The following is a 21,380-nucleotide window of genomic DNA, read 5'->3' on the forward strand; positions in this document are numbered from 1 at the left end:
CTCTCTCTAAGCCAGAACTTGGCAGACATGCAGGACCTCCACACCAGTGTTCATGTACCCTGGCCCTAAGATGAATTGGGTCTGCACATGCAACATCTCTGCAAAACAAAATGTAGTTTGAGGAACCTGAGCCTGAGACATTCACCAAATTTCTTCTGCTAAGTGGAGTTTATTTCACTTAAGAGTGTCCACCTAAGAGACCCAGAGGACCCAGAAGCGCAACCCAGAGGTAGGGAGATATCTTTACTCCTTCTGAGTAGTTCAAGGTACTAGCCCCAATGCAGAAACCAATGTACAGGAAGAGACCTCAGGTAATGGAGTGGTTTTGCACCCTTACTGCCACTGTTTTACCAAGCAATTCTTAAAACTGTGATCATGATGCCTACAGTAATTTACTGATCCATATTTTAAAATAATCAATTGTACCACATTGTAAAACACCAGGGAACATCATTCCCACTGTGACCAGAGTGACTAATGCTGCCTAAGGTTATACAATCCACAAGCCAATGTTGGGGCCCTGTTGGCTCTTTCCCCTACATATTTTAGGAATTCTGGGTTCTCGGTTGTACACCACCAAAAGCTATCACATTTTAAAAATCAAGTTTACTATCATAAATGTCACAATATTAGGGAAAAAACAGGGTTTTTTAGAATAGCAAATAGGTAATTTTAAGAAAGACAAGGATAATGGTGGGGGGTGGGGAGGTAATCATTTAAAATCCATAAATGAAAAGCAGATATTGAATGAATGACTTGATCAAAGTTGTCAAGAAATTAGGGAGTAAATAAGTAGCTAGAGGAAAGTTATTTATGACCTGAACATAAGGACAATGTCTTTCTCTCCCTCTCCTCCTCTGTGAGATATCCTTACCTTGTTCCTTTTATCAAGAAGACATTACATTCTGTTATATTTCCACCTCCCACATCGTCCTGTTTGCAGTTTTAATTTTTTTCTCCAAATTCACCTGTGACTCCCATGGAGTCAAGTCAGAGGTTTGCACAAAAAAAAAAAAAAAAAAAAAAAAAAAAAAAACCTTCAGCAGACTTCCAAGAATTTAAAACTTTTTACTAACATATTTTCCAGTTGATGATGTCCATATTTGACTTGATATCCTCCTCCATAACTCCAGGCTTCTGGTGGTATTTGCCAGGAATCACTGCTTTCACAAACAAAATCAGTATCTAGGGGAGCATAAGACAAGGGTTTAATCTCAAAAGGGCCTTATCTTTTTCTCACATTTTCTCTAATACAGAGCTTGGTGGTATTTGCAACCTTTAGATCATAAGGGAAACACATTTTTGCCACATAGTATACTACAAATACCCATGGACTTGGAGTCAAGTGGGAAAAGATACATATTAAACTTGGCATTATGACTCTGGAATGCCTTATTCAAACACATGCACGTCTGTGACAACAAAAGATTTGTTTCTGCACAACCCTACTCTTCATTCTTCTTTTCAAAATGAAAATGCCACACACAATGCTTCTGAGAACACAAACTTCACTTTATTCATCAAATGATAAGATACAACTTTGAAAATAACAGAAAGAGAGGGAAAGAGACAAAAAGCTGGGGGTGGCAGAGGGGGGCACACTAGATGAATCCAAAGACATTTATTCAGTTTTGCCTGCAAATATGCTGATGGGAATGTTCCCAGGGGTCTGTTTTTCTATGAGTTTATATTTCTTTGAAAAAGGACACTCTAAACTATGCGTTTGCTTTTTGAGGGCAGTAGATATTTCGATAGGAAAGCCTGCATTTGTTCTGCTTTTCCAATTTTCCATGGTGTGACATTATGCACAATGATAGGTTTCAGGAACTTAGTAAAATGTGCAGTTGTCCTCAGCAACTTGGCCTTCCCTGCCTCATGGTTTAGAGCAGCATGGAGTTCAGTATACGCTGTCCTGTATCACACCACCTGCCTGCACAATAAAATCTCCCCACACCCAGGCAGAGCTGGGGGAAGAGGGATTGTTCTTTCTCTTTCTCTATCTGTTTACACAGTTTTTGTTGTGTATTTATTCCTGGGGTCTTCAAGGCAAGGTTCTGGTGCTCTGTAAATCACTAAGGCACATCCATTCTTACGGAAATCTGGTGATTCTGCTGCATACCTGGTCACTTCTCCCAGCTGTCACTTCCTTGTTTGACAGAGGCTGAAACCTCATCAGACAGGGCCCTCATTCAAATTTGGATGGAATTAAATTACTTTAGTCCAGACAATGTATTTTCATGCTGTGAGTGGATGCAATTCCTCCAACTAGCTTGGTGGCATACAGACTGAGATGGTAAAATTCTACAGATAGTTTTATTTTTTTATTTTTTTTTTTCTTTATCCTTTTATTTTCTCATCCTGTTGGGGAGCATGGAGGAGTACAAGGAGGAGTCAAAGAGAGAGGTGAAGATTTTTGTTTGTTTTTATGTATGTTGCAGGTAATTACCTAGCCTACCACTTATGATTGTCACCCAAAGGTGTACAGAGAATACACCACTTAACAAATTTTCTTTAACCTGAGGCCCATGGCCTTTTATGACTAGGTCGATGGTATTTCCTGAGACAGCTGTTACTTTCAAAGGTGACAATCTTTTCTCTCCTTGAAAGATAAGTTTAGATATGTATATATGTTGTGGTTTGCTCTCCCAAAATTCCAAGTCCTGCAGTATCAACTTGTGCCAAGCAGTCATGTAGAAACATTTCAGACCTTCTCTCTGGGAAATGTCCCTATGCCAGGTCAGGGTGGCAGAGAACAGTGCTGAGGATGACAGAAATCGGATGTGCCTTTTGAATTAGAGTCAGACCTCTCCTCCAAGCAGAAGAGGAAGTAGCTGCCATGGGTGGTGTGTTAGTCCATTCTTGCATTGCTATGAAGAAATACCTGAGACTGGATAATTTATAAAGAAAAGAGGATTAACTGGTTCATGGTTCTGAAGGCTGTGCGAGAAGCATAGCGTCGACATTGCTTAGCTTCTGGGAAGGTCTTAGGGCGTTTTTACTCATGGTGGAAGGTGAAGCTGGAGCTCGCATGTCACGTGGTAAAAGCAGGAGCAAGAAAGAGAGAGACAGTGCATGGGTGGAGGTGTCACACGCTTTTAATTGATCAGATCTTGCCAGAACTCACTATCAGCATCAAGACAGCAGCAAGCCATGAGGGATCTGATACCATAATCCAAACACCTCCCACTAGGCCCCACCCCCCAGTATTGGGGATTACAGTTCAACATGGTATTTGAGTGGGGACATATATCCAAACTATATCAGGTAGCCACTCCCTGAGAACAGAGAAAAGGTGGTGACATGTCAGGGACATCTGAAATATCCCCTATCTTATATAGACCTCTCCCACAGACTGGCGGATGACCCACTGTCCATATTTAATGAGTCTTTGCTTAATTTTAAGAAATAATACCAAAGCCATATCATTGTGAAGGCGGGGAAAAGGCAGGAAAATATCATAGCATCTTTTTCTTTGGCGTTTATCTGTCTGGGAACGAGGTGCCTCCAGTTTGAGAACGGGCCCAACTACAATAGGAATGGAGACTGTGGCAGTCACTGTTCCCCTCCAATGACTATAGCAATGACCTTCATGGTAGATTTCCTTGATGGTAACTGGTCACACAAAGACAGGAATGTTCCCAAATATCACATTATTTTCAAATAACTCACACTTTATTATTGTTTAGATACTATCATGTTGACTGGGAGAAACTTTAACCATAGTTTCTTGGGATCCACCTCCTATGATCCTCACTTCCCTAGGGTTGTGCCAGTTTTTGGCAGGTCTTATGACGGAAGAACAGTTTTTGGTTGACGGTGGCTTAGATTCTTGGATATTAACCCACAAAGGTCACTATTGAAATGTCCCTTGTTCCTGCCTGCATGGCCTCTCTAATTTCCAGATTTCATCTTAGGGTACAGTAGTCTTTGCTATTACTTTACCAACAAGGGCATGGTCTGCTTGGAAGACTATAAATGTCCTTTTTGATCCAGTCACAGTCATTCTTTCTGTGATGTTTCCTTGTTCTTTCAGGGATCTTCTCACTGTGACTCAATCACACCCTTGCTCGGCCCTCTTCCCACTTCCTCAGCCCTCTTCCCCCTTCCTCAATCTATTGTATCTTTAATTCTTTATGACTCTTTGAAGCAAAAAGATCCTATCCCAAGTCGTTAGGTTGGGATGTTCTGGAGTGGGATTTCATCTTCCTTATTTCAGCAGTTCTTTCTCCTCTCTTCTCTGAACACAGAGGCCTTTGAATGGGAAAGAAAGGGGAAGGGAAAATATAAAGAGGCATAAAGAAAATATGAACATCAAAATACAATTTCTCTACTCAGGCCTCCCTGTATATTTCTGCAGGATGGTAACTATACACTGGCCCATGGCCAAGGGGAATGAGTGTGAACAAAAATCTAGCCAGGCCTTAGCTTGCCAAGCCATGCTGCATCCACCAAGAAGGGGCATCTCTTACCAGTTCATATGAGGTGACTTATGACCTATCAGTGGCCTCGTTCAGTCTACATCCACATCATCAGGAATTCCTGAAAGCCAAGAGGAACTTTCTATTCCTGGTGCCTTTGTCAACACACGTCAGTCTTCTTTGGTCTTTGATCCAGTCTCTCCTCTAACTGAGCATAGGTATCACGTATAAAAGAATGTGATTTTATATTTGCCTAGTTCTGGCCTTGGTTTTAGGAGAGCTCTATTTGTAGAAAAGTGTATTGGTGTTTCAGGAAAAGAGAAGGTCATGACTGAAGGTGCGGACCACGTTTTCTGTTAAGAAATGCCTTTTTATCCAGTGAAACAACAAACTATAACCTGGGCTTGGAAGAGGAATGTTCTCAAAAAATGACAATGACAGCTCCAGCTTTAATTCACTTCTCTGACTCTGACAATAAAGTGACAAATGAAATCAGTGACTGTCTTGGAAATAGCTATTGCTTTGGTGGTTAAAAATGCAGCCCTACACACCAATAGAAACATGTGTCATCAGACAAAATGGTTGCTCCTTACCAATTTTTCATTTATGTATTGAACTTTGTATTTACATATGAAACACTCGTTTTAAGGACTTTAGCAAATGCAAGTGTTTCTAAAAAGCAGACAGGTTACTGCCAAGAAGTAGTAACATACTTTATGGTGGCCACATTTATACAGTGGAGAGTGGTAGGGACAGAGAAACCTGGAGAGGCATGCTAGGTCTAGAAACATTCAAACCACAATGTTAAACACACTTTTGGCCAATATTAAGGGTATATTTGGGCCATGTTACTGCAGTTCCTGCTTGAGAGGATATTAAGTTAGGAAAAGGAAATGAACATGACTATGCACATTCACTGTTATCAGGCACCTTAACAATCTACAATGTCTTCTCATTTTGTAAGTGGATACATTAAGGCTCTGAGAGATTTTGTGAATTTTCTCAGTTGACCCTCTTCTAGGGGGGCAGAGCAAGGGGTTGATCACAAAATAAATGTGCTTTTAATAAAAATATCATCTTACACTGTCATGCTACCTGCTGTAGAGACCTTATCGTCTTATTGAAGAGTGGAGGGGTATATATATGAAAAGATGGGCCACTTTGGTGAGTTGCAGTGAGAAGACCAGAGGTAGACAAGCTGCTTAAACTTAGGGTGGGTAAGAAAGGTTTTACTTTTTTCAGAGGTTGGAAGGTGGTCAAGAGCATATATATAATTGCATGAACAAATGCTGAAGTGACCACAAATGTAGGTACTAGTGCTGAAAGCTTGTATTTGGAGAGGAAGCAAGAGAGGTGGTTAAGCAAAGGTGTATTGGGTAAAAGGAAGAAAGAACTATGTGTGATCTTTACTGCAAAATATACTTTAAAAATCATTGTTATTTCCAATCCATGAATAAAACCATAATTTGCTTCATCACTTCCAGCTTTAAAACTATGACTCTGTGATTTTATCCAATAACATTTCAATAGGTAAACTTTCCATAACTGTGTAAAACAAAGGAGTTGTTTTCTGCTCAGCATGACTACTTAATTCTAGTTTATGTCAATGGGAAGAGAAGTGGAAATAGAAGAAAGTGCGAAAGTGCAAGGGATTCTGATTTTGAAAAGCATTTGCCAGTGTTTCGTGGAATCTTATGGCAGAAATTAATTCAAATTGGCTTGGATATGAGCCTTGTCATATGCGTCAAAGACTCTCAGAAGAGTCCAGACCAATAATGATAAACAAGACTGTGTCTTGCTGGGAGGAGGTGGTTATTACTGTGCCAAAGGCTACATTTTCAAAACAGCAGCGATCAGTTAATTGCTCTAGTGTGGACCACACCGTGGGGAACCCTTTCAGGGTTAGTTAGACTGCACAGAATTTTACAACTTGAAGGTTTAAAAGATAGGAAGAGAAGAGTTTTGTTGTTGTTGTTGTTTCTATTTTATTTTATTTTTTAAAGATTCAATAATACTTACCTAGCTTTGAAAATAGCCACAAGCCCACTAGAGATACCAAGGGGGTAACCCTGATCATCATTACCTGAGATCATGGAATATAGAGCTCTTACAATTAGATGAGTTTAGATTTAAAGCACTAGCCTTAGGCAAAATAAAGTAGTAAGTTGTTGGGAATTTTCTCCAGTGTTTCCATACCTCTTCCTTCTTACTAAAATAGTTTCTATTTGTTGAGAGCTAACAGAAGTAATAGAACACACTACACTTTTTCTACTAATTTAATCCTGAACATCCCTATAAGGTAGGTACTATTATCATTGCCATTTTACACATAAGAAAACTAAGGGTAAATGTCTTCCTAATCCCATAGCTCTTACATGGTGGAGACAAGAAGCAAACCCAGAAAAAATAAATCTAGAACTCAAGTACCTAATTTCTGTAAGACACTATTAAGACGCTAATTGCCAAAACAACCCGCTTGACTTTTCCTGTATATGTAATGGCTTTATTCTCTCCCACAATAAAAAATTTAAAAAATAAATTCTGAAAGGGACAGATACGACTTAATGTGCATGCCACTATAGTAACTTAGTATGAATATCACCTCTCTCAAAATTGGCATTTCAAATAAAGATTAGAGTCTTACATTAAATAAGTGAAGTTACTTTTACTAGTGAAACTTGAAGTATCACAAGCAAGTTGTGTATGAGGGGTGTGGATGAAGGAATAGTGCTTTGAGATGGCAAGGTATTCATAATATGGGCCACTCCAAGGGGCAACATTCAGTGGCATTACACGGAAATGGCACCCATGGAGGTGGGCAATATGACTGCCACGGAAGTGGGCAATATGGCAGCTCTGTTCACAATGCCTTTAAAATCATGACACATAAGCTTTGACCTAGCCCTGAGGCTATGATTCTAAGACAATTGTTTCCTGCTCTCCTACTACCATTTACCATATAGGACATAAACAAAACAATATTGAAAATACTTCAGATGTACCTGGAGTATGAATAAAACCATAGGAGCAAATTAAAAATAATGTTTTTTTCCACCCCTGTAGAATCTGATGTTTTCAAGAATTTTATGTTTTAAACTAAATATAGTAAAATTGGCTTTTTTGTGGTGTACTGTTCTGAGTTTTAACACACATAGGTTTAGGTTGCCACCACCACAATCGGAATACATAACAGTTTTAGCAACCTCAAAAATCTCCCTTGCACTGATATGTTGTCTATTACTCGTGTTTTGCCTTCAGGTAAATGGATTAAGACATTTATATGACCTCTGGAGACTGGCTTCTTTGATTCAGCATAATTCCTTTGAGATATATTGATGCTATTGCGTGTATAATTAGTTTGTTCCTTTTCATTAGTATTAGTATTATTAGTATTTAAGTGTAGAGACATACCACAGTTTATTAATTCATTTGCTGAAAACTATTTGGATTATTTCCAGTTTGGAGCTATTATGTAAGGTCTGCCATAAATATTCATCTACAGGTTTTTGTATGAACATATGTTTTCACCCAGGGTAAATGCCTAGGGTTGAAATTGCAATGGCATATGATAAGTGTATATTCAGCTTCATGAGGAACTGCCAAACAGTTTTCCAGAATGGTTGTACCATTTGAATCCCATCAGGAATATATGAGAGTTCTAAGTGTTTCACATCCTAGGCCAGCAATTGGTACTATCAGTTTTTTGCTTATAATCATCCTAATAGATTTATAATAGTATCTTATCCGTGGTTTTAATTTTCATTTCTCTAATGACTAATGATATTGAACACCTCTCATGTCATATTCATCTTCTGTATATCCTCCTTGGAAACATCTTTTCAAGTACTTTACCCATTTTTTTTGAGTTGTTTTCTTAATATTGAGATTTGATAATTGTGGTGGTATTAATAATTTTATGCTTTTTTTTTTCTCCAGTACACAAAGTTAAGGAGTATATGTGAATAATTTTTTACATAGTCTGGAAATGTGTTGTGTTTCAGATATGTGCTTTCTTCCTATCTGGAATTTGTCTTATTCTTCTAACAATATCTTTCACAGAGAATAATTATTTTTTAAATTTTGATAAGGTATAACTTATTTTTTCTTGTATAGACTGTGTTTGTTGTCATATCTGAGAACTCACTGCCTAACCCAAGGCCACAAAGACTTTCTTCTGTTTTTTTCTAGAAATTTTATAGTTTTATGTTTTATATTTAGATTTATGAATCATAGTAAGGTGTGGGGGTTAGATTGAAGCAGGCTTGCTGTTTGTTTGCTTATTCATTTACTTGTGAAGGTCCAGTTTTCTCAAAACTATTTTCAGAAGATGATCCTTTATTCATTGAATTGAGTTTCATCTTTGTCCAAACCAATTTGCTATACTGTTGATTTATTCCTGGACTGTATTCTGTTTCATTGATTTATGTGACTTTACCTTCATCAATATCATACTCTTTTGATTTTGTAGCTTCATAGTGGTTGTTAAAATCAACTGGTATGAGTCCATCATCTTTGTTCTTTTTTTCAAAATTGTTCTGGCAGTTAAAGGTCTTTTTCCTTTCCATATACATTATAGAATCAATTTGTATTTTTTAAAGTTATATTTTTCTGAGATTTTATGTGGAATTGCATTAGATCTAGGGATCAATTTGAAGAGAATTAACTTCTGAACTATATCAAGTCTTCCAATCCATTAACATGATATGTATCTACATTTACTTAGGTCTCCTTTGATGTCTTTAATTAGTGTTTATAATTGTCAGGATACAAATCCTATACCTGGATGTATATTAGATTTATACCTAAACATTTTATTCCTTTAAAGCTATTGTAAATGGTATTAATTCTAAGTTGGGTTTTCAATTTGCTTTCTAGTAGATCCAATCAAATTTCCTATAAAGACAATAGTATAATTTGTGAGTAGTTAATATTTTTTCTTTGCTCTCTGTACATCTTATAGATTTGTTTTTCTTGCCTTATTGCACTGACTAGATCATTCAGTATGATGTATAGGAGTTGTAGAGCAAACCTTTTTGTCTGATTCCAGATCTTCGGGAGAAAGCATTCAGTTTTTTATCATTTAAAATGTCAGCTGTAGTTTTTCTGTGAATGTTCTTTATCATGTTGAGGACATTCCCTTCATTTACTAATTTGCTAAGCGTTTTTTCTATCATTTATGTGGGTTGTTTTCTCAGATCAGTTTTCTACACCGATTCATATGTGCATGTGGTTTTTTTCTTCTCTATTCTGTAACTATAGTAGATTGATTGATTTTCAAGGATTGAACTAGCCTCACATTTTCAGGATTAATCCCACTTGATGATGATGTATTATTCTTTCAAATATTGCTGCGTTGATTTACTACTATTTTGTGTCTATGTTTATGAAAAAAAGTTAGTCTTTAGTTTTTTTTGTTGTTTGGTTTTTGGTGAGTTCTTTCCGGAGGATGTATGGTTTGTGTTTGGTCTTGGTGTCAGGATAATCCAGTGTCATAAAATCATTTGGGAAGTGTTTCTTCCTATTTCCTGGAGGAAATTGTATAGTCTTGTTATTAATTCCTCTTCAAATATTTGGTAGCAATCACTAGTGAAACTACCTAGTTCTGGAGACTTTTAAAAATAATAAATTCTATGTAATTTTTATTGATTTTTTTTTTTTTTTTTTTAGATACAAGGTCTCACTCTATTGACCTGATTGGTCTTAAACTCCTGGGTTCAAAAGACCCTCTCATGTCAGCCTTTCAAAATGCTGGGATTACAGCATGAGCCATTGCACCTGGCTGAATTTATTTTTTAATAAGTATAAGATTATACATATTATCTGTATCTTCTTGTGTGAATTTTGGTAATATGACTATCATAAAATTGGCGTACTTCATCTAGGTTGTCATATTTATTTAGCATAGAGCTATTTGCAGTTTTCTCTTATTTTAATGTTTGTGCAGTTGGTAGTGATATCTCCTCTTTTTTTCTTGATTATGATTTACATATTTTTTTCTCCTTAAAAATGTTGAACATGGCTAAATGCTTATCAATTTTATTGATCTTCTTTTAAAAATTGACCTTTGTTTATTTTTCAATTTCATTGATTTGTGCCCATTGTTATTTCCTTTCCTGTACTTGCTTAGGTTTATTTGCTCTTTTTAAAAAACTGTTTCCTTGGATAGAAGATTAAATTTTTTATTTGAAATATTTCTTCTACTCTAATATAATAATTTAATGTTATAAATTTTCTTCTAAAAATTTTTTGCTCAATCCCACAAATTTTGATATGTCGTATTATCATTTTCAATCAGTTCAAAATATTTTTTAAATTTTCCCCTGAGACTTCTTTTTTGAAAAACACAGATTATTTAGAATTGTTTTGTTTCCAAGTGTTTGGAGGTTTTTAATTTTTCTTTAAATTATCAATGTCTACTTTAATTTCATTTTAATCAGAGAACACATGGTATGATTTCAATTATTTTAATTTTATTCGTTTGTTTTATGAGACCAGAAATATTTTTTATTTTGATGAATGATCTATGAGCACTTAACAAGGGTATGTATCATATTGCATTGGGTAGAGAGTTCTGTAAATATCAATTGCATCTCATTTATTGATAGTGTTAGTTACTCCTTCTACATCTTTCCTGAATTTTTGTCTAGTAGTTTTGACAATCTTTGAGAAAGGGGTATTAAAGTCTCAAAATATAATTGGGAATTACTCTAGTTCTGCTTTCAGTTCTACCAATTTTTTCTACTTGCATTTTGAAACTCATTGTTTGGTGCATACATATTTTGGATTGCTGAATTTGGGGTCGATTAATCCTTTTATCTTTATGTAACATTGTTCTTTATTTCTCTTAATTTCCTTTGCCCTGAAGTCTACTCTGTCTTATATTAATATTCTTTGATTACCCAATTCTATTTATTAGCGTTTGCATGATGTGAGAGTGTGTAGTAAGAAATATATGTTTGGCTTTTGATCCTGGTTCCTGACATAGAGCTCATAAATTCCTTGGAATTTCCTGGGTGATAGGAACATCTTTTATTCTAATAAGGTGGCTCTTAAGGAGTTCCTAGATAGCCTGAGGATTGGGACTGGTTGCCAGGGGAACTAACCATATGATTAGAATATTAAAACTTTCAGCCCCATCCCTCAACCTCTGGGAAGGGGAGAGGTACTAAAGGTTAATTTGGTCACTAATGGCCTATGATGTAATCAGTCACACCTGTGTAATGAAGTCTCCATAAAATCTCCAAAGGACAGAGTTCAGAGAATTTAAGGATTACTGAACACATTGAGGTGCCTAGATATTTTTGGCACTGGGATATGGTGTGGAAGATTTACCCTCCTTTCCACATGTCTTACCCTGTGCATCTCTATCATCTGGCTGTTCATCAGGATCTTTTGTAATATCCTTTATAATCAATCAGTTCATGTGTTTCTCTGATTACTGTGAGCTGTCTTAGCAAATTAATCAACCCAAAGAGGGAGTCATGGAAACCCTGATTTACAGCCACTCAGTCATAAGTGTAGGTGACAACATACTACTTGTGATTGGCATTTGAAGTAGGGGACAGTCTTGTGGGACGGAGTTCTCAACCTGTGGGATCTTATGCTATCTCCAGGAAAATAGTATCAGAATTGAACTGAATTATAGGACACCATTGTCTTCTGGAGTGATAGTTGTTAGTGGGGTGAAATCTCCACACATTTAGGTGACCAGAGGTGACCTAAATTCTGTATTGAGAGTAGGAGTAGGAGCAAAACAGTTTTTTTTTTTATTCCTATTGCAAACACATGTTATATTTTAATTTCTATCTTTTTACTTCTAACTTACTTATATCATTTTATTTGAAGTCAGTTTAACATAGGCAGCATATACTTGAGTCTTACGAAAATATATTCTAGTAATCTCTGTTTTTTAATTTAAATAGTTATTTGCATTCATATTATTGATTTGTTTGGATTTAGGTCTACCATGTTATTATTTGTTTACTGTTCATTCTCCTTTTTATAATTGTTTTCTTTCTTTTATGACATTTTGAATAATTTGAATACTTTTAGTGTTCCTTTTAAATGAGTTTATTGAGTTTGTTAACATTGGTTTGTACATATTAGTGGTTTCTCAATATTACAATATGTATATTTAACATTTTAGAGTCTATTTAGAACTAGTATTTTAACACTTCAAATTAAATGTAGTAAATTTACCACTTCAAATTAAATGTAGTAAACTTACCACTGTCTACATTCTTTTTCCCTTCCTCCTTCATGTTGTAGTTGTCATTTATATCGCATCCACATACATTGAAACTTCTTTACATAGGCCTGGTATAGTGGCTCTCATTTGTAATCTCAGAGATTTAAAAGGCCAAGGCAGGAGGATTGCTTGGGCCTAGAAGTTTGAGACCAGCCTGGGAAACATAGTGAGACCTCATTTCTAAAAAAAAATACAAAAAATTAGCCAGGCCTGGTGGCATGCACTTGTAGTTCCAGCTACTGGGGAGGCTGAGGTGAGAGGATCCCTTGAGCCCAGAAGGTCAAGGCTGCAGTGAGCCATGATCGTGCCACTGCACTCCAGCCTGGGTGACAAAGCAAGACTCTGACTCAGCCAAATAAACGGACAAACAAAAAAGAAACTTCCTCGGGTAATATTACATATTTTTTCTTTAAATAATCAGTTTTTAAAATTTAAGAAGTAGAGAATACATGGGTATATTTATTCTGATAGTTATTATTATTATTATTATTTTTTTTTTTTTGGAGGCGGTGTCTCGCTCTGTCGCCCGGACTGGAGTGCAGTGGCCGGATCTCAGCTCACTGCAAGCTCCGCCTCCCGGGTTCACGCCATTCTCCTGCCTCAGCCTCCCGAGCAGCTGGGACTACAGGCGCCCGCCACCTCGCCCAGCTAGTTTTTTGTATTTTTCAGTAGAGATGGGGTTTCACCGTGTTAGCCAGGATGGTCTCGATTTCCTGACCTTGTGATCCTCCCGCCTCGGCCTCCCAAAGTGCTGGGATTACAGGCTTGAGCCACCGCGCCCGGCCGGTTCTGTCACCTTTTAGAATTTTTCTCTGTTGTTTAGATTGGATAATTTTTATTCCTATATCTTCAAGTTCATTGACTCTTTTCTCTGTCATTCCCATATGTCATGGATCCCATCCAGGATTTTTGGAAATTATATTATTTAGTTCTAAAATTTCCATTTGTTTCTTCTTTATATCATCTCTATCTGTGCTGAGACTGTTGGTTCATGTAAAGAGTATCTGTCCTTACTTCCTGGAGCATGGTTATAATAGCTGCTTTAAAGTCTTCTAATTGTCCCTATATCTGTGTCATTTCTGGATTGGTGTCTGTCAATTATCTTTTCTCTTGTGATTTGAGATTTTCCTCATTCATTTTTATGCCACATAATTTTGAATTTCTTACTAAACGTTTTGACAATTATGTTATAATAGCCTGGGTCTTGTTTAAATCCTAAAATCAACATTGTTGTCATTTTAATTTGATTTGGTTTGTTTTAGCACGCATTTGGCCATGTTACATTTGGGATGCAAGTTCTGATCTGCCTTTTGTGGGCTTGGTTCCATTGTCCGTTCAAGACTGTTGAGCATTTTCATTGTAATTCTGATTAGTCCCACGTGTGCACAAACCAGTGGCCAGCCTGAGACCTGGATGGAGATCTACTCTGTATCTCAGTTCTCAAAGCCTGAAATTTATTATTTATAGTCAAATTCCTGCTACACTGTTGGCTTTGAAGATGGAGAAGGGATCACAAGTCAAGGATTTAGGTGGTGCCTAGAAGCTGGCAAATGCAAGAAAATTGATTCTCTTCTAAAGGTTTTAGAAGGAAACCAGCCCTATTAACACCATGACTATCAGTTCAGTGAAATTGGATTTGGACTTCTGGCCTTCAGAACTGCTTTTGAAAGTGAAACATACCCAAGTTAATTTGGGGAACAGGAGGCTGAAGATGAATAGAAATGAAGAAAAATAGACATAAGCAGGTTGAATAACAAATATGAAGCAATATGCCAGCTTATAAAATAAATAGACAAGTAGGTACTGAAGTCACCCAGCAAAAAGTTAGGAACTTGAGTGAAGAAGAGAACCAAAAGCATATCTATATCCAAAATCTTGACTAAATAAGGTAGACTGGGAGGTGCTCAGCTCAAATGGCAAAAGCTTCAAAAGGGCAAAAATTTTTACAGAAAGAACAGGTAATTATTTAGAAGATGTACTGAGACCCAGCATAAAAGCTGCAGACCCAAATTCCCAGCCTCAGATGCACAGAGAAATGGGCTCTGGTGGTAAATGAGAAACATATTTTAGCCATATCATGTTGGGTGAGATTATGGTGAGGTCAGATTCAGATTAAGAGAGATCAGATAGAGATTTACAGTTGTTTTTAATACTCACAGTTCCCTGCAGAAAGTGCATCCATATGACACAGGGTCATATGAGTACGCCCTTGGGTTGATCACAGGAGAGAAGACGAATAGGGGAAACTATGGCAAACACCTTTATAGTGGTGTCCACGGGAAGGAACAGGCAAAGCAGGATAAACAAGTTTAGGATTGGTTTAATTCCAGTAATTTCAGCAGCCTCTGGGGCATAGACACTGTCTCTGGTTATCTGGTACCTGGCACTGGGGATGATTAGGGCTGTGTTTAGAGTCAGAGCCTGACATGAGAGGTGGTTCAGGTTTGGAATTAATGGGCTGAACAAAGGGGGAAACTGATGGACTTCCAACCAGGGATCAAAACTGGGTCAAGACAGCATTAAAACAAAACAAAACAACTATATTGCAAAACTGTGTTATTCTCTGTGCTCTAAATACATCATTTTAAAAATCTAGGCTGGGCATGGTGGCTCACGCCTGGAACCCAGCACTTTGGGAGGCCGAGGCAGGCAGATTGCCTGAGGTCAGGAGTTTGAGACCAGTCTGGCCAACATGGTGAAACCCCGCATCTACTAAAAAAAAAAAAAAAAAAAAAAAAAAAAAAAAATTAGCCGGACGTGGTGGTGTGCACCTGTAATCCCAGATAGTCGACACTCAGGAGGCTGAGGCAGGGGAATAGCTTGAACCAGGGAAGTGGAGGTTTCAGTGAGCTGAGGTCATGCCACTGCACTCCAGCCTGGGTGACAGAGCAAGACTCCGTCTCCAAAAAAAAAAAAAAAATCTATCAAACCCTGTTATAATAACTTAAGTGCCTTAACCAAACTACTGAAGTGTATTTCCTAAGAAAGAGAACTTTTTTATTTTGGATTTTCATATTACAATGTTTTAATAGTGGGTATGTTTTTCTTCACTATGCATACAGTGAAAGAAATGTCACGTTTCTTTATCTTTTGAATGCAATCATATCCAGCTCAGAAACCTCTCTCAGGAGTATACTTGTGGGAGAGATTTCCCTCTGGGCAGTCCAACATTACCAATGTTGAGCTTCATTGTAAGACTCATTATTCTAATCACCATGGTCCAGTAGAAATAAGAGGCATCCACCTCTTTCACTGCAGCTCCCAATGGCATGATGATTAATGCTCAGTGTCCAGGCATCTGTTCCCAGACACTGCTGTGACTGGGTACTTCTTCTATCCTGCATGAGCATTATGGCCAGCCACAGAACCCACTACCCCTCTGTTTTTCCATGGGCTTAGAACTCAGCTGTCTCCCAGGCTGGGAGCAGTATCTTTCCCTAGAAATATCAGCCCATATTTCCCTAAAGACAATCCAACAATATTATTTCAATCACACATACAAATCAATGTCATTTTGAGGGTTTTTACATTTGCATTTACAGCTTTTTTTCTTATTCTTATGATTCAGAAATACAAAAAGATGTGAATTGACCTCTGGGATAAAGGACCTCTAAATATAATAAGATTTGGCTAGAGTTCCTGGGAGAAGGAAGGGATAATTTGTACTTCTTTATGCATTTTAGGAAGAAGAGAATTTTTCATTCATTTTCACATAAGCACACAGCAACAAAAGAATGGAATAATGGTTCATTAAAGAAAATATTATAGTGAGGTGATAACTCATTCCTTCAGCATGCACGTTGAGATGGGGTTGTAAAATTTATCTAAGATTTACAAAAGTTACTACATGCGTGCAGTTTGGTCTTGGTGAGGGCGGGCAGAAAAGCCCAATGTGCCTCAGAACAATGTACTGTTAATGCTTCAAATATGCTCCAAATACATCATTTAAAAAATAATAAAACATTTAAAAATAAAATGAAAAGTTAATTTTTTTCAAAACAATAGAGGGGCACTTAGTGTTCTCAACTGTTGTTTAAAAAGTTTATACAGTTGGGATCAAATAAACAAACTAAATAACTTAGTACAGATCACAATTAAACAGTACAGTAATTTTTTTATGAGTCAGTTTGCTTTCATGTTTTCCTCAAGATCCCTGAAGAACCTAATGTAGGGGTAGATAAGAATCATTTATAACCAGCACTTCTACCAAAATTCAAAAATAAAGATACTCATAATTTTCTCAGTACAGTTGGCTTTTGAACAACATATGTTTGAACTGCAAGGGTCCACTCATATATGGTTTTTATTCTGCCTCTGCCACCTCTGAGACAACAAGGCTAACCCCTCCCCTTCCTCCTCTTCCTCAGCCTGTTAAATGTAAAGATGAAAAGGGAAAACACCTTTATGATGATCCAGCTCCACTTAATGAAGAGTACATTTTTTTCTTCTTTACGATTTTTTAGTGACATTTTCTTTTCTCTAGCTTATTGTATTATAAGAGTACTATATATATATATACACACACACACATACACACTTATATATATACAAAATATGTGTGAATCAACTATTTATGTTATTGGTAAGCCTTCTGATCAATAGTGGGCAAGTAGCAGTTAACTCGTGGGAGAGTCAAGTTATATGTGGGTTTTTGACTCTGTTGGGGGGTTGTTGTCCCTAATCCCTGCATTGTTCAAGGGTTAACTGTACCCAAAACAATTAAGTTTCAGGGAGGCACCTATTTTCACTCCGTTTTAGCAAATTTATTTTAACTCCATTCAAAAATATAAGGTTTTGTAGTTAGATATTGCAATGACCAACTTCAATCTAATCAATGTCTGTATAATTCTATGTTTAAGATATGTAGGGTCCAAATTAATGAGATTTCTTACATATCTCTTTTAGGCACATTATTAGTTTTCATTTCTGTTTATTTACTTTTGCTTATATCAGATTATATATGTTCACCTGCACTTGTGAACTATTTTCTCTTTTCAACCGGGAAACTTAACTTTACATGCAAAAATAATACGATGTTGAATGCTGAAGTTGGTGATACATTATATTCAATGCAATATACTTCATTTAAATTCTTAATGTAAAGCAATTTATAAAACAAAATATTATCTTAATCTTATAAAGTTAAATACTTTTTTATATATTCTTAATTTATTCAAATTCAAGTTACATTTATCAGTACTAAGCGAAGAAATTGAATATACATAAAGAATTTCAACACAAATTTATAAAGCAAATAGTCAAAATATCCTACAATTTTTTTCCTTTTGTTTTCCCTTCATCAACTTTTATTTTGCCTTCTTGAGTACATGTGCAGGATGTGCAGGTTTCTTACATAGGTAAATGTGTGCCGTGGTGGTTTGCTGCAGAGATTAACCTATCACCTAGGTATTAAGCCCACATTCCATTAGCTATTCTTCCTGATGCTCTTTCTCCTCCACTCCAACAGGCCCCATTGTGTGTTGTTCCCCCTATGTGTCCATGTGTTCTCATTGTTCAGCTCCCACTTATAACTGAGAACATGCTTTATTTTGTTATCTGTTCCTGGGTTAGTTTTCTAAGGATAAAAGCTTCAAGCTCTATCCATCTGCCTGCAAAAGACATGATCTTCTTCCTTTTCATGGCTGCATAGTATTCCATGAGGTATATGTACCACATTTCCTTTAACCAGTCTATCATTTATCTGTATTTAGGTTGATTCCATGTCTTTGCTATTGTGAATAGTGATGCAACAAACATACACATGAATGTATCTTTATAACAGAATGATTTATAGTCTTTTGAGTATATACCAGTAATAAGATTGCTGGGTCAAATGGAATTTCTGTTTCTAAATCTTTGAAGAATTGTCACATTGTATTCCACAATGATTGAACTAATTTACATTCTCATCAACAGTATAAAAGCATTCATTTTTCTCCACAACCTCTCCAGCATCTGTTGTTTATTGACTTTTTAATAATTGCCATTTTGACTGGTATGAGATAGTGTCTTATTGTGGTTTTGATTTGCATTTCTCTAATGATCAATGACAATGAGCTTTTTTTCATATGTTTTCTGCATGAATGTCCTTTTTTGAGAAGTGTCCATTTATGTCCTTCGCCCACTTTTTAATGGGGTTGTTTGCTTTTTTTGCATAATTTGTTTACATTCCTTGTAGACTCTGGATATTAGACATTTGTCAGATGGATAGATTGCAAAAATTTCCTTCCCTTCTGTAGGTTGTCTGTTCATTCTTATGATAGTTTCTTTTGCTGTGCAGAAGCTCTTTAGTTTAATTAGATTCCATTTGTCAATTTTTTCTTTTGTTGCAATTGCTTTTGGTGTTTTTGTCATGAAATCTTTGCCCATGTCTGTGTCCTGAATTTTATTGCCTAGATTTTCTTCTAGGGTTTTTATTGTTTTGGGTTTTACATTTAAGTCTTTAATCCATCTTGAGTTAATTTTTGTGTAACATGTAAGGAAGGGGTCCAGTTTCAGTTTTCTGCATATGGCTAGCCACTCCTTCCAGCACCATTTATTAAATAAGGAATATTTTTCCCATTGCTTGTTTTTGACAGGTATGTCGAAGATCAGATGGTTGTAGGTGTGTGGATTTATTTCTGAGTTCTCTATTCCTTGCTATTGGTCTATGTATCTGCTTTTCTACCAGTGTCATGCTGTTTTGGTTGCTGTAGCCTTGTATAGTTTGAAATCAGGTAGTGTTTTGCCTCCAGCTTTGTTCTTTTTGCTGAGGATTGTATTGGCTATATGGGCCTCTTTTTTGTTTCTATGTGAATTTTAACATAGTTTTTCTAATTCTGTGAAGAATGTCAATGGTAGTTTAATTGGAATAGCATTGAATCTCTTAATATAAATTAAGTATGGCCATTTTCATGACATTGATTCTTCCCATCCATGAGCATGGAATGTTTTTCCATTTGTTTGTGTCCTCTATGATTTCCTTGAGCAACGTTTTTTTTTTTTTTTTTTTTTTTGCCCTGAAGAGATCCTTCACTTCCCTTGTTATCTGTATTCCTAGGTATTCTATTAGTAGCAATTGTGAGTGGGAGTTTATTTATGATTTGACTTTCTGCATGCCTGTTGTTGATGTATAGGAATGCTAGTGATTTTTGCATATTGATTTTGTATCCTGAGACTTTGCAAAAGTTACTTATCAGCTTAAGAAGCTTTTGGGATGAGAATATGGGGTTTTCTAGTTGTGGGATTATGTCATCTGCAAACAAAGATAATTTGACTTCTTCTCTTCCTCTTTGAATATTCTTTCTTTCTTTCTGTTGCCCGAAGGCCCTGGACAGCGTTTCCAATACTATGTTGAATAGGAGTGGTGAGAGAGGGTATCCTTGTCTTGTGCCGGTTTTCAAAGGGAATGCGTCCAGCTTTTGCCCATTCAGTATGATACTGGCTGTGGGTTTGTCATAAATAGCTGTTGTTATTTTGAGATAATAAGTATTGTGGTTTTTGATTTGCATTTCTGTAATGATCAATAACAATGAGCTTTTTTTCATATGCTGTCTGCATGAATGTGCTTTTTTGAGAAGTGTCCATTTATGTCCTTTTCCTTCAATAGCTGGTTAATTGAGAGTTTTAACATGGAGGGATGTTTAATTTTATCAAAGACCTTTTCTGCATCTATTGAGATAATTATGCAATTTTTCTTTAGTTCTGTTTATGTGATGAATTACGTTTATTGATTTGTGTATGTTGAACCAACCTTGCATCCCAGGGATGAAGCAAACTTGATCATTGTGGATAAGCATTTTGATGTGCTGCTGGATTCAGTTTGCTGATATTTTATTGAGGATTTTTGCATCCATGTTCATTAGGGATGTTGGCCTGAAGTTTTCTTTTTTGTTGTTGTATCTCTGTCAGGTTTTGGCATCAGGATGATGCTGACCTCATAAAATGAGTTAGGGAGGAGTGCCTCCTTTTCAATTGTTTGGAATAGTTTCAGTAGGAATGGTACCAGCTCTTCTTTGTACATCTGGTAGAATTCAGCTGTGACTCCTTCTGGTTCTGACTTTTTTGGTTGGTAGGCTACTTATTGCTACCTTAATTTCAGAACTCATTATTGATCCATTTAGGGAAATAAGGCACATACAGACCAGAGTTTTTTCTGGTGCAGTTTTGGGAGAGTGTATGTGTCTAGGAATTTATCTATTTATTCTAGATTTTCACGTTTATGTGTATAGAGGTGTTTCAAGTATTCTCTGATTGTTGTTTGTATTTCTGTGTGGTCAGTGGTGATATCCCCCTTATCATTTCTGATTATGTCTATTTGATTCTTCTCTTTTTTTCTTTATTAGTCTAGCTAGCAGTCTATCTATTTTATTAATTTTTTCAGAAAAAAATAGCTTCTGGATTCATTGATTTTTTTTTTTTTTTGAAGTTTTTTTGTGTGTGTGTGTGTGTTTCTGTCTCCTTCAGTTCTGTTCTGATTTGGGTTATGTCTTGTCTTCTGGTAACTTTGACATTTGTATGCTTTTGGTTCTCTCGTTCTTTTAGTTGTGATGTTAAGTTGTCAATTTGAGATCTTTTTAGCTTTTTGATGTGGGCATTTAGTGCTATAAATTTTCCTCTTAACAATTCTTTAGCTGTGTCCCAGAGATTCAAGTACATTGTCTCTTTGTTCTCATTGGTTTCAAAGAACTTCTCGATTTCTGTCTTAATTTCATTATTTACACAGGAGTCAATTC

The 21,380-nt window shown here is 36.4% G+C and overlaps 2 long non-coding RNA genes across 3 annotated transcripts in view; one reads left to right on the forward strand and one right to left on the reverse strand.

Annotated features, from left to right (window-relative positions):
* Positions 1 to 21,380, forward strand: part of LOC117063962 — a 61,827-nt gene that overhangs the window by 22,927 nt on the left and 17,520 nt on the right. The gene's annotated exons all lie outside the window — the stretch shown is intronic.
* On the reverse strand, positions 1,054 to 15,220 carry LOC117063963. The gene is made up of 2 exons (XR_004429187.1): positions 14,824 to 15,220; positions 1,054 to 1,185 (listed from the first exon to the last, which is right to left on the reverse strand). It is a non-coding gene; the product is annotated as an uncharacterized LOC117063963 (long non-coding RNA).

Source organism: Trachypithecus francoisi, unplaced genomic scaffold, assembly GCF_009764315.1.
Source record: "Trachypithecus francoisi isolate TF-2019V2 unplaced genomic scaffold, Tfra_2.0 Lachesis_group19, whole genome shotgun sequence".
Lineage (NCBI taxonomy): Eukaryota > Metazoa > Chordata > Mammalia > Primates > Cercopithecidae > Trachypithecus > Trachypithecus francoisi.